Source organism: Hylaeus anthracinus, unplaced genomic scaffold (assembly GCF_026225885.1).
Source record: "Hylaeus anthracinus isolate JK02 unplaced genomic scaffold, UHH_iyHylAnth1.0_haploid 3, whole genome shotgun sequence".
Lineage (NCBI taxonomy): Eukaryota > Metazoa > Arthropoda > Insecta > Hymenoptera > Colletidae > Hylaeus > Hylaeus anthracinus.
In genome coordinates this window covers 905,319-916,000 of record NW_026535284.1, presented here as the reverse complement: position 1 = coordinate 916,000, position 10,682 = coordinate 905,319, and the positions used below count along the sequence as shown (strand labels likewise).

The 10,682-nt window shown below is 32.2% G+C and overlaps 2 long non-coding RNA genes across 2 annotated transcripts in view; one reads left to right on the top strand and one right to left on the bottom strand.

The window, feature by feature from the left end:
• Positions 1-2,817, top strand: part of LOC128894322 (uncharacterized) — a 114,003-nt gene extending 111,186 nt beyond the window's left edge. Inside the window, exon 3 of the long non-coding RNA XR_008461510.1 lies at positions 2,680-2,817. This is a non-coding gene — a long non-coding RNA (uncharacterized LOC128894322). The remainder of the gene's footprint in view (positions 1-2,679) is intronic.
• A 1,244-nt stretch (positions 2,818-4,061) lies between these two features.
• LOC128894321 (uncharacterized) lies at positions 4,062-5,725 on the bottom strand. Its single transcript, XR_008461509.1, has 3 exons — positions 4,912-5,725; positions 4,289-4,865; positions 4,062-4,196 (listed from the first exon to the last, which is right to left on the bottom strand). It is a non-coding gene; the product is annotated as an uncharacterized LOC128894321 (long non-coding RNA).
• Positions 5,726-10,682: the final 4,957 nt, after the last annotated feature.

Genomic DNA, 10,682 nt, shown 5'->3' with positions numbered 1-10,682 from the left:
CAACATTTACTAGTTAATATAATTTTTGTGAAATTAACAAAAAAAATCCGAAAAGTAGGTAAAAGTATAGAAGCAATAAGTATTTGTACGATTCTTATGACTAAACTGCGGATCTTTATGCAAAATAAAATCTTCGCGAACGTGCCTACAAAAATTGGACCTAAATAGGAATTCATTTTATTCTGCAAATATTACAACCTGAACGTTACTTTCTAGCTTTTTTATATTCTTGCATATTGTTTGCATTTTGTAATTTCTTGCGCGTTCAAATTTGCTATAAATGCATAATGATCCGCGGTCTATTTATGACGAACCATTTGCAGTAGAGTTTGTAACGTAAACACATTAGTTTATTGCTCCGTACGAATTAGAAAACATCAAATTTCCAGGAAAGTATACTTTTAAAAATAGCTTTAATAGAGGAATTGAAGAAGATCCCACTTCGAATAACTAATAATTTAGTTTATTTAACGCTTACAAGAGTTGCAATAATTATAAAATCAAAACGAAATCCCACGAAGGAAGTATTATATACTTTTACATTAATGTTTTCTTTTTTTTTAAATCAAGTTTTAAAAATTAAACAGTTGTGCAAATAATTATTGCTTCAATACTTCTATCGATTAATTATTTCTTTTTTGTTAATTTCGTAACTTCTAGTTTACAAAATAAAAAAGAATGTACATTCAAGGCCACAATTTTTTTTCTTACGTATTTTGACCTGCAAAACTCGAAAATCGCAATGAAAAATGTTTCTATGGATAGGTTTATTTTATATGAATTTTTGAATTTTTTTCGATTTTTTTCTGATATACCTTCACATTTTAGGCCATATCTCGAGTTAGAAACGTCCTATTGCGTCGCGCAAGATGCTATATTAAAGATAATCAAATTTCCAACCATTGCATTTTCCATTATTTTCCAATTGGTTCAATAATTTATGTGTTACGGACCAATGTACATACCATCTGATCAAATTTGACCCGGACTAGTCCATTTAAATCGCTCGCCTAAACTGAATGGGTAAAATATTTTTTTTCTAGTTTGGTATAACCTTCTTTGACATTCGTGTGAAGTCCAAAGATTGTCTGGCGATTTTTGCTATGGAAAAAAAAAATGGAACAACGAGTTTGCTTGAAACTTTATGTTTCCAATGGAATTACGGCTACGCAGTCTTTAAAAATGTTACAAAAGTGTTATGGGGAGTCTACCCTATCGAGAACTCAAGTATTTGAGTAGCATAAAGCATTCAGTGAGGGTCGTGAAGTCGTAGAAAACTTGCCTCATGCGAGTCGTTCATCCACGTCTGTTAATGACGATAATATTGAAAAAGTGAAGGAAATCGTACTTGGAAATCATCGGGTTGGCATTAGAGAGATAGCAGAGGCTTTCAACATTTCTTATGGATCGACTCAACTCATTGTGGTTAATGTTTTGGGTATGAAGCGCGATGCCGCCAGACTCGTACCGAAAGATTTGAATTTTCTAGCATTCTAGCCTGATTGTGACTAAATTTTCAGCCAAACACGAAACAAAAGTCATTGCTTAGCCACCGTACTCGCTAGATTTAGCTCCCTGTGACTTTTTTCTGTTTTCGAAACTCAAATATCCGCTTCGGGGAACACGCCATGAATCGATTGAGGCCATAAAAAGAAATTCGCTGAAGGAACTAAAGGCCATCCCGGTCGAGGCCTATAAGAAGTGTATGGAAAATTGGATTAACCGTTGGCATGCTTGTATTGGCTCAAAAGGTGCCTATTTTGAAGGCGATAATAAAGATTTGTATTAAAATACATAAAAATGTTGTTTTTTTTAACTAGTCCGGGTTAAATTTGATCAGATGGTATATGGGAAACTGCGATTATTTCGGTTAAAATAGAACACGAAAATTTCTTCAATCGTCATGCAAAAATAGAAACTGTCAAATTATGTCCAGTTTCTTATTGTTTACGCATAAATCGCACATTTACGATGAAAACAAGCTTTTGTTTAATAAAATCTATGGATAAATACCGGAGTTAGGAACAATTGAGTAAAGGTACAAAAATTACTCTGTTTAGTTAATATATTTTATTTTACCATTATTATTGTACTCTCCGAAATTAGATAAAAACAGTATAAATTCAAAGGAGAATTTAATACTTCGAACTCCTTTTACCTTCGCGACAACGTCGACTCTTCTTAAACAACTTTCCTATAATTTTTTAATTATTCCATTCGGAATGCTTTACCACTTGATTTGTGATATCTCAAATAGTTCATCTGCACATTTGGCTCTCCTTTTCTTTGAGCCCTGTCCAAATAATCGCAGGAATGTTCAATAATATTTAACCCGGGACTTCCAAGAGGCCAACTTATAAATTTCAATGTTTCAATCTCCTTTGAATCTTGTAAATAATTGTTCGCAATTATATTGTATATAAAGCGTATATAAAGTGTAAATAAATGTACACATAGATTTATTTAAGCGTAATGCAAGCTCACATGGTGGCTTAAAACTTTTACACAATAGTATATTTTACAAAATAATAAGATTAAAAATTATTATTGAAATTACATTCTGAGGTTAGTTTTAAAGAAAATAAAAATGATAAAATTGAACGCAACACATTTGTCAAGATTAAAACGAAACTGTGTCTTACAAATTGATATTTTATTTAAGTCTCTTCTTTGTTGCAGAATTCATATCCAAAAAGGAATAAACAGTCGTCAAAATGCTACAATACCGCAGGATTCATCGTCGATTCTACGATTCGTTGCTTACAAAGTGGAGTCTCTGGTTTTATTTTCATGTCGCATAATAAACTAGGCATGATCACCTTGACAGAAATGCAGACAGTCGCGAGTTATTTTCCTCTATTTCGACTAGTCTCATGGTTGCGCTTCTATCTTATGGCCACGGTGTAACAGCATTCAATTAAAGTATTCTTATTTGTAGTATTCAATTAAATAACACCTGAATTTTACGACTAACGAACGGGGTACGGTTGCATCGAATGAGAAAGTTTGTTTGATCATTCAATTTTATTTGTCATCTGTAATTTCCAAAACACTTTGTAATAAGAAGATGAAGTAGTTAATTGTAAAACCTATGGCAAGAACATAAGTTTTTATAAAATTTAAATCATAACATTTCCAGGTCTCTTTCTTATTTTTGTTTCTATGGATTAACCATTTGTTTCTCTAAAATTTTCAAAGAATTTTGATACTGTGAAATAAACTATTTCAAATAACAACATTCTTTCAAACAGTCTCGTAGCCAAGTCAACTTTGTCCGTTTCAAACAAACTTGATTCGGTCCTCGAAAGGCCCTCGCTAAATTTCCAGTCTTAGGCAGAAAATAAGTATAAAAAGGAGAATGAGGGGGGTCAGAGTTAGAACTCGTCTCGTTGAAGAATTCGGGAGTTGATGGTGCCAGGTATGTCCAGAAACCTGGAGAGTCCTAAAAATAAGACACTTTAGGGAACGGCGATGATTAGCCTTGAACTTGCGAACGCTCGATTTATCGACCTGTTTACACGTTGGAAAAAAAACGACAAAAATAGAGAAAACTAAAACGAAAACTTCGGAGGGGCCTTTCGAACTTTGAAAAGAAAAAACTCCGGGGACCATTAACGCAGCGTTTCTCAAACTTGTGTCTGCATATCTCTCAAGAGGGGAGTTCTCTTAAAAGTAACTTTTTGAACGTACAATTTCAATTTTACTAATATCAGAATACAGCTGATTATTAATTGAAATAATACGTCGAGTCATGAATGTTCGTAGATGTTTTTTGTTTCACAGAAATTTATTATAAAACTGGATTTAATTCTGTAGAAAAATGTCTCGAGCGTAAAGGGTTACAATTATTTATTCTAATTATTTCGCAAAGGGGGCAGAACCCCCTTGTGGTTGTGCAACATATTTTATTATGTTGTTTCCATAAAATGAAATTTAATTCAATTTCATTCGTTCTCTGTTTCTTTTTTCTTCGAATGGAACCTCAAGATACATTTTGTTTGTTGGACTCGCGAGGTTGTAACACGCCACTGAGAAAAGATGAGACGAATCGGTGGAAGGAAGACGGAACTCGTCGACAGAATGTTAGACACGATGGATATTCAAATGCGTGAACGTAAATGACAAGATTAATTGTTTCCTTCTACGCTCTCCGAATTACTACCAAGAAGAGCTCCAGTTCAACGGGCGACAGAGTTCTGTGATAAAAAGGATTATTCACGTGGTGTTTGAGGTTCATTGGCATCGGGAAGTCAAATGTTTCGATACAGGTTTTATGAGTTATTCGTACCTAGAACCAGTTAAAGCGTTATAGCTAAACGGAATGTATAATTAAGTTTTTAGTAGACGTCGCAGCTTGACACACGTGTGACAGACCGAGTTGATGGAGAATATGATACGTTGGTCCTTTTAGTTGGTCCTTTTCTTGCCGCTTTACGATTGAACATTTCCGATCGATCTGTATATAGTAGTATTAGGGTCTCCCAAAAAAGGTTACGCAACTTCAATCATCGTTGCTTCCTGGTTATCGTCGAACCGCTCAGCCAAATATATTATTGAAGTGACATCTGATTAATGAAATGTAATGGTTTATTTTCATTAACATTAATAATGTACAGAATATTTTATAATAATTGTGTTTTGAAACAATGTTTACTGTTTTGCACTTTAATTATACTCGACGAATTAAGGTTTCAACCTAGTATTTCGTCCACTTTTCTTTACTTTTTCTTAATGATTCTAATCTACGAGCCATACTGTCAATTAAATTTGTGATTATTTGTGGCTCAATATTGTACCATTCCTGTTGTGTTCTTTCCCACAATTCATGAACAACTGAAGGTGGATTATTATATTTTGCCAGGCTTCTGTCAGTTTGTATTTGTGACATTTGTCATTCTTAACATGTATAACCCGTCAGTTTGTATTTGTGACATTTGGACGTTGCAAATTGAATAATTATTTTAAAGGCTACGTGTAGTGATATTGTATTGGGAAGTATATGGTTATAAGTAATGAAATATCTACCTTGTCGTTGTGGAAAGAAATATATGGTGTTTGAGTGTGCAGTTCGTAATACAAATTACAGTAAATGTTCATTTTGTGCAAATAAGAAACATTGTGCAAAGAGAATAAGTGTCCTAATACAATAAATTGTGTCTTATAAATAGTGGACCACTTTTTTTATTTTCACTTCATCATAAACATTTAAATTTGTTACAAGACTTTCTGCCATGCGTTCTGTGTATGTATGAACTGTATTCTAATACAATAAATTGTGCGTTAGAAATAGTGGATCTCTTTATTCATTTCTCACTTTATCTTTAATAAATTTCTTCCACTTAGACTTCCAGCAATGCGTTCTATGTACTTTTGAAACCTTAAAGGATTCAAACTGATCTCCCATTTTCTATATTATTCTAATCACTTTTTCGATAATAACTCTTTTCCAATCTTCGGTTGTCCATTCTTTATAGGTGTCAACAAACTGTTTTCGTAGCTTAATATTTTTGTTTGAGAGAGCTGGTTTACGTTTATGGAAAAGGGCACAGTGATTAGAATCCCATGAACTTTATTTCTGCAAAAATTCAAATTTTTCAGCGTGTGACAATTGTCGAACTTTCTTTGTTAGTGTTAACTTTATAGATCATGAATGTTATTCGATTTAAATAACACAATTTTTCTGTAAAAACGTACACAAATTAAATGTTACAAATAATTTATGACATCCTTTTTATGTTAAACTAACGCAAATAATGTGTAATAAATTCAAGACTCGCTAAATATAAATTCTGAGAATTTAGTCAACCGTTGTTTTCTGTCAATATTCAGATAACATTAAACATATGTTACGCTTACAACTTTTCACTATTTTAACACAAAACTTTTGTTGATATCAGATAACACATTCAACTTTAGTTAAACTTAAACTCAAATTGGTAAAATAATCGAGACAAAACATTTAACCAATGGATCTTTATAGGCAAGAATACGAGATTTTCAACTATGTAGAAGCAAATTCATCATTCGAGATACTTTATAGTCGAACAATGTAACTTTAATTAAACACGTCTTCCAAATTTTGGGCTGACTTCAAGAAGCATTTCGCGATGCATTTTTCCAGTTGTGCTACTCGTTTACTTTTTCAGTTAGCCTAATATTTATTAACCGACTTTGAAGAGGAGGAGGTTACTCAATTCGACATGTATATATGTATATTTTTTTTTTTTGTTATGTTACTCGATTACGTCCAGACGGCTTAACCAATCGGGATGAAACTTCTTGCATCTTGTAAAGCATGTCTCGGGGGTGGTTCCATTGTTTAAAAATTTTGGAATTTCTCACTTTATACCCGTTTTTTTTTTTCAAAAAACTGAAAACTTTTGTATTGCTTCTTATTCCGAAACGAATTGACCAATCGGATTGAATCTTCTCGCATCTGATAGAGCTTCGTTGCCTCTTAAACGCTTAAAAAGACATTTGACCTACTTCCATTTTTTACCACTTTATTGCACTTTTTATCGGAAATTGTACTATTTCACGTGTGTTCGGCCTGAATTCGATGACATCGATGAAACCCTCTACATTTTGCTGCCGGACTCGTTATCGAGCTGATCACTTTGCAAAAATTTGTCTTTTTGTTTATATCTATTGTTATTGCAAAATTTCTATTTTTTTCTTATTCTTTATAACTATTGTTATTTTCATATTGTTTATAACTATTGTTATTGCAAAATTCCTATTTTTTTCTTATTGTTTATAACTACTGTTATTGCAAAATTCTTATTTTTTTTTCTTGGTTCATTAATTAATTCCGATTCCGATTCCGATTATCTAATTCCATATTGCTATAACTTTCCAGCATTCCTGATAATCTCATTTGCAACTATATAGTGTCCCAAAAATGTTAGATTTCCTTGAATGGGGTGTTTCCTTTATATTAAATTATGTTAAATAATCTTTTCGTAGTCGGCGCAAAATTAAAAATTACTTACATTAAAAATAACCAAATTTGGTTTAACTTTCTGTCGTTGGAACAAAGCCTTTAACTTGTCCTATGCCCTTAACTTATTGCTATCATCGTATCTACTTTAGACATCATATACATTAACACTTTTCACCATCGACGCCTCCACCAAAAACTATTCAAAATCTATTCAAACAGTACTTTCACGTAGACATTTATTGTCTGGCTGAACTATTTGTTGGACAGTACCTCGGCTATACGGCCATACACGACCATACGACAAACAGGCGCCTAATAACTGATTATTAGTACCAGTGACCACTGGTAGGGTTTTTTATTCTAACGAACCCTCACACAGCCGACCAGGAAAGAGAATGGAAAGGCAAGTCATCTCCATTGTTACATTTCATCGAGGCAAGTACTTGGAAACCACGTAAAACTCTAGTCTTGAGCAATTCTAAGGAGTTTTGCTTTTGGTCCTCTTTTTCTAGGGAAGTCTATAGCCATCAACAAGCCCAGGGGACCGACCTGGACGTTCTCGTAGACAGTATACATGTATACATTAAAAGCATTCAACATTGTCGCCTTCACCAAAAACTAACTCAAGCAGGAATTAAAAATTTGTAATTTTGCACCGACTACGAAAAGAGTATTTAACATAATTTAATATAAATGAAATAGAAATTATTTCATACTTTTTAGTGCAATTTTAATAATTTTTCGAAGTCGGTTATATTTTTAGTCCAAAAATTATTTTATTCCAGTAAGATTCATCGCGAGACACCCTGACCCAATCCGTTTAGAATCATTAGTGCATCTTCTCCTGGAGATCTTAGATAATTTAACATTTAACAACGGATCCGTACATGAAAAAGCTATTAACATCATAGCAATACATAATTCCGAGGAGGCAAGATTGAAATGATCTCTCGTTTAAAAACCATGTATATTCTGGGTGTTAACCCGAGAGGTTCGATAATTTATGCAACACCTTGGAAAGTCACGAGATCCTTGGGAAAGTCGCGTGTACCATTCGTCAATTGAAATAACGATACTCGAGCACTCGCACGAAGGCCGAGTGTAATTATGTCATCCACGAATTAAAAAATTAATATGCCTGCAGACCTTAACGCCAACAAAATCTATTCGATTCTTCAAATTCTGGATGTTTTTTTGCAAAACTTGTTTAAAATAGTAAATAATAATCCTTCGATGAAATAACAAAGAGAAAGTGTAAAATCATTGTTAATTTTTATTTGCAATAAAGTTCAATCAATAGAGGGTTTGGACACTTTTTTCGAGTAACATTCTTGTAGTCTTCGGTAGTATTTCAACGTATCCCAAAGGATTTTTAAAAATGTTAAAAGTCGTCTGTTTTACAACTGTTTAAAGTTTCGTGCTATCTTTATTTTAATTAATTGGAATAAATGAACTAGTAAACGGATAAAAATAAAATGTTAGATGGGTAACAATGGAGACATAGGAGTAGCAAATGAAAATTGTTTCAATTAAAAAAACAGAATGTATTAACCATTTTATCTTCAATCGTTTTACATAAATGCGATTTTTCAATGGTTGCCCACTATTTAAAAAATTGAGAAAACAATTAGAATATAGCAAACTACAATCACGCTTATTCTAAAAACAAGACATTTGTTTAAAACAATTAACAAACGAATGGTTAACAAAATTTTTGTTTGGCTGAAATCATTTTTATTTGATATTTTAGTGTATTTACTCTACGCCCACGAAAGTTTATTCTCATTCGTTAGTTAGTTCAATAGTTATAATATGTTAGAAAACAGATTAAAACAGATAGACAAAACTTTAAACAGTTGTGAAACCGACAAGTTTCAAAATTAAAAAATCCTTCGAGGTACGTTCAAATACCACTGAAAACTACAAATTTCATAAAAATCCAAGATGTTACTCAAAAAAGTGCCCGAATCCTCGTGGAATTACCCAAAGTGTAATTGTGTCCCACAAGAGTAATAAAAAAAATTGTATATTTCTTCAACTCTTAAACGCTTTGCATATTTTTATATATTCAGTAAAAAGTTTCATGCATTAATCCGTATTATTTTTTTTATATCGCGTATACTTATTTCTTTTTTTAAAAAATTAAAAGTATCGATGTTTTGAGAACACATATGTTCAATATTGCATTCAATATCAACGTAGTTAAAATTTTCTTTTGGTCATGTTGATTGAAACTCAGTTGCTAACGGAATGAGAAAAGCATTAATTGTGAAAGTGGTATATATCCACGGGCATGAATATTCATGTGTTTCCTTAATAACAATGTTACCTTCCTACCTTTTTTTTTTTTTTAGCGTGGTGGAGGGAAACTCCTATTTATGACATCAGCAAAATATAACGGCACGATGAATTTATTTCCACACATTTCGTCTGTATCAAAAAATGATGAACATGTAGAAATCATAGGGCAAAACGCAGATTAAAGGGCTTGGAACATCAAAAAATGAAAAAAAATCACTTAAAAAAAATTTTTTTTATTAAAATATAAGCGATTCTGAACAATTGTACGCAAATAAAGTTGAATTTGGAGCACTAGAAGTGATAACAAAATTTTTTGGGAAAAAAAATGGAATTTTTTTTTACAAAATTTCTTTTTCTCTCACAAAAGAAGTTAGTAAAACGAACGCGATAAAATTGTAAAAAATATACGGAAATACAACTGACAAACTTCTTGAAGTGAAAACAATGACAGTCAAATTTACGGAAGACCGGTGATGCGGTTATCTTGGTTACAACCATAGAGTATTGTTTTTCAGGGTAAAGAAGGCGGTAAAATATCACAAAGGCAGTGTTTTAATCGATTTTCATAAAAATAAATACAATTAGATAATATTTATATCGATAATCCAGCGAGACATACAAATTTTTAGTTTTTTGCGTCTCCTGAAAACCTAGGTTTTTGGTATAAAGGTACACTTTTCTCAGAAACAATTTGTTCGATATGATCCAAATTTTTTACACGTGTTTTTTGATAGTTCGACCTAACTTACACCGAGGATTTTTTCAATATTTTGATTAAAAAAAAAGTTACCGCCGCGCAAACCTATAAATTTGTTTTTTACTTTACACATTTTTAAAAAATTATTCATTTGGAATTTCCAAAAAAATCGTCGGTTTAAACTAGGCACAACTATCAGAAAACACGTGTAAAAAATTTGGTTCATATAGGCCTAACCATTTCTGAGGAAAGTGTACCTTTGTATCAAAAACATAGGTTTCCAAGAGACGCAAAGAACTAGAAATTTCTATTTCCCGTTCGATTACCGATACAATTGTTATCAAATCGTATTTAATTTGATCAAAATCGATTAAAACACTGCTTTTTCGGAAATTTTACTATTCTTCTTTACCCTAGAAAACAATACCCTATGGCTGTGACCAAGGTAACCGTGTCTCCGGTCTTCCGCAAATTTGACTGTCGTTGTTTTCTCTTCGAGAAAGTTGTCAGTTGTATTTCCTTATTTATTTTGACAGTTTTATCGCGTTCTTTTTACTAAGTTCGTGTTGTCGAACGTTTTTTGTAAGGAAAAAAGAAATTTTGTAAAAAAATTGATCTTCTCTTCTTTTTTTTTTCAAAATTTTGTTTACCATTTTGATGCTCCAACTTCAATTTTCCTTGTGCAGAATTGTTCAGAATCGCTTAAATTTTAATAAAAAAAAAGAAAAGAAAAGTGATTTT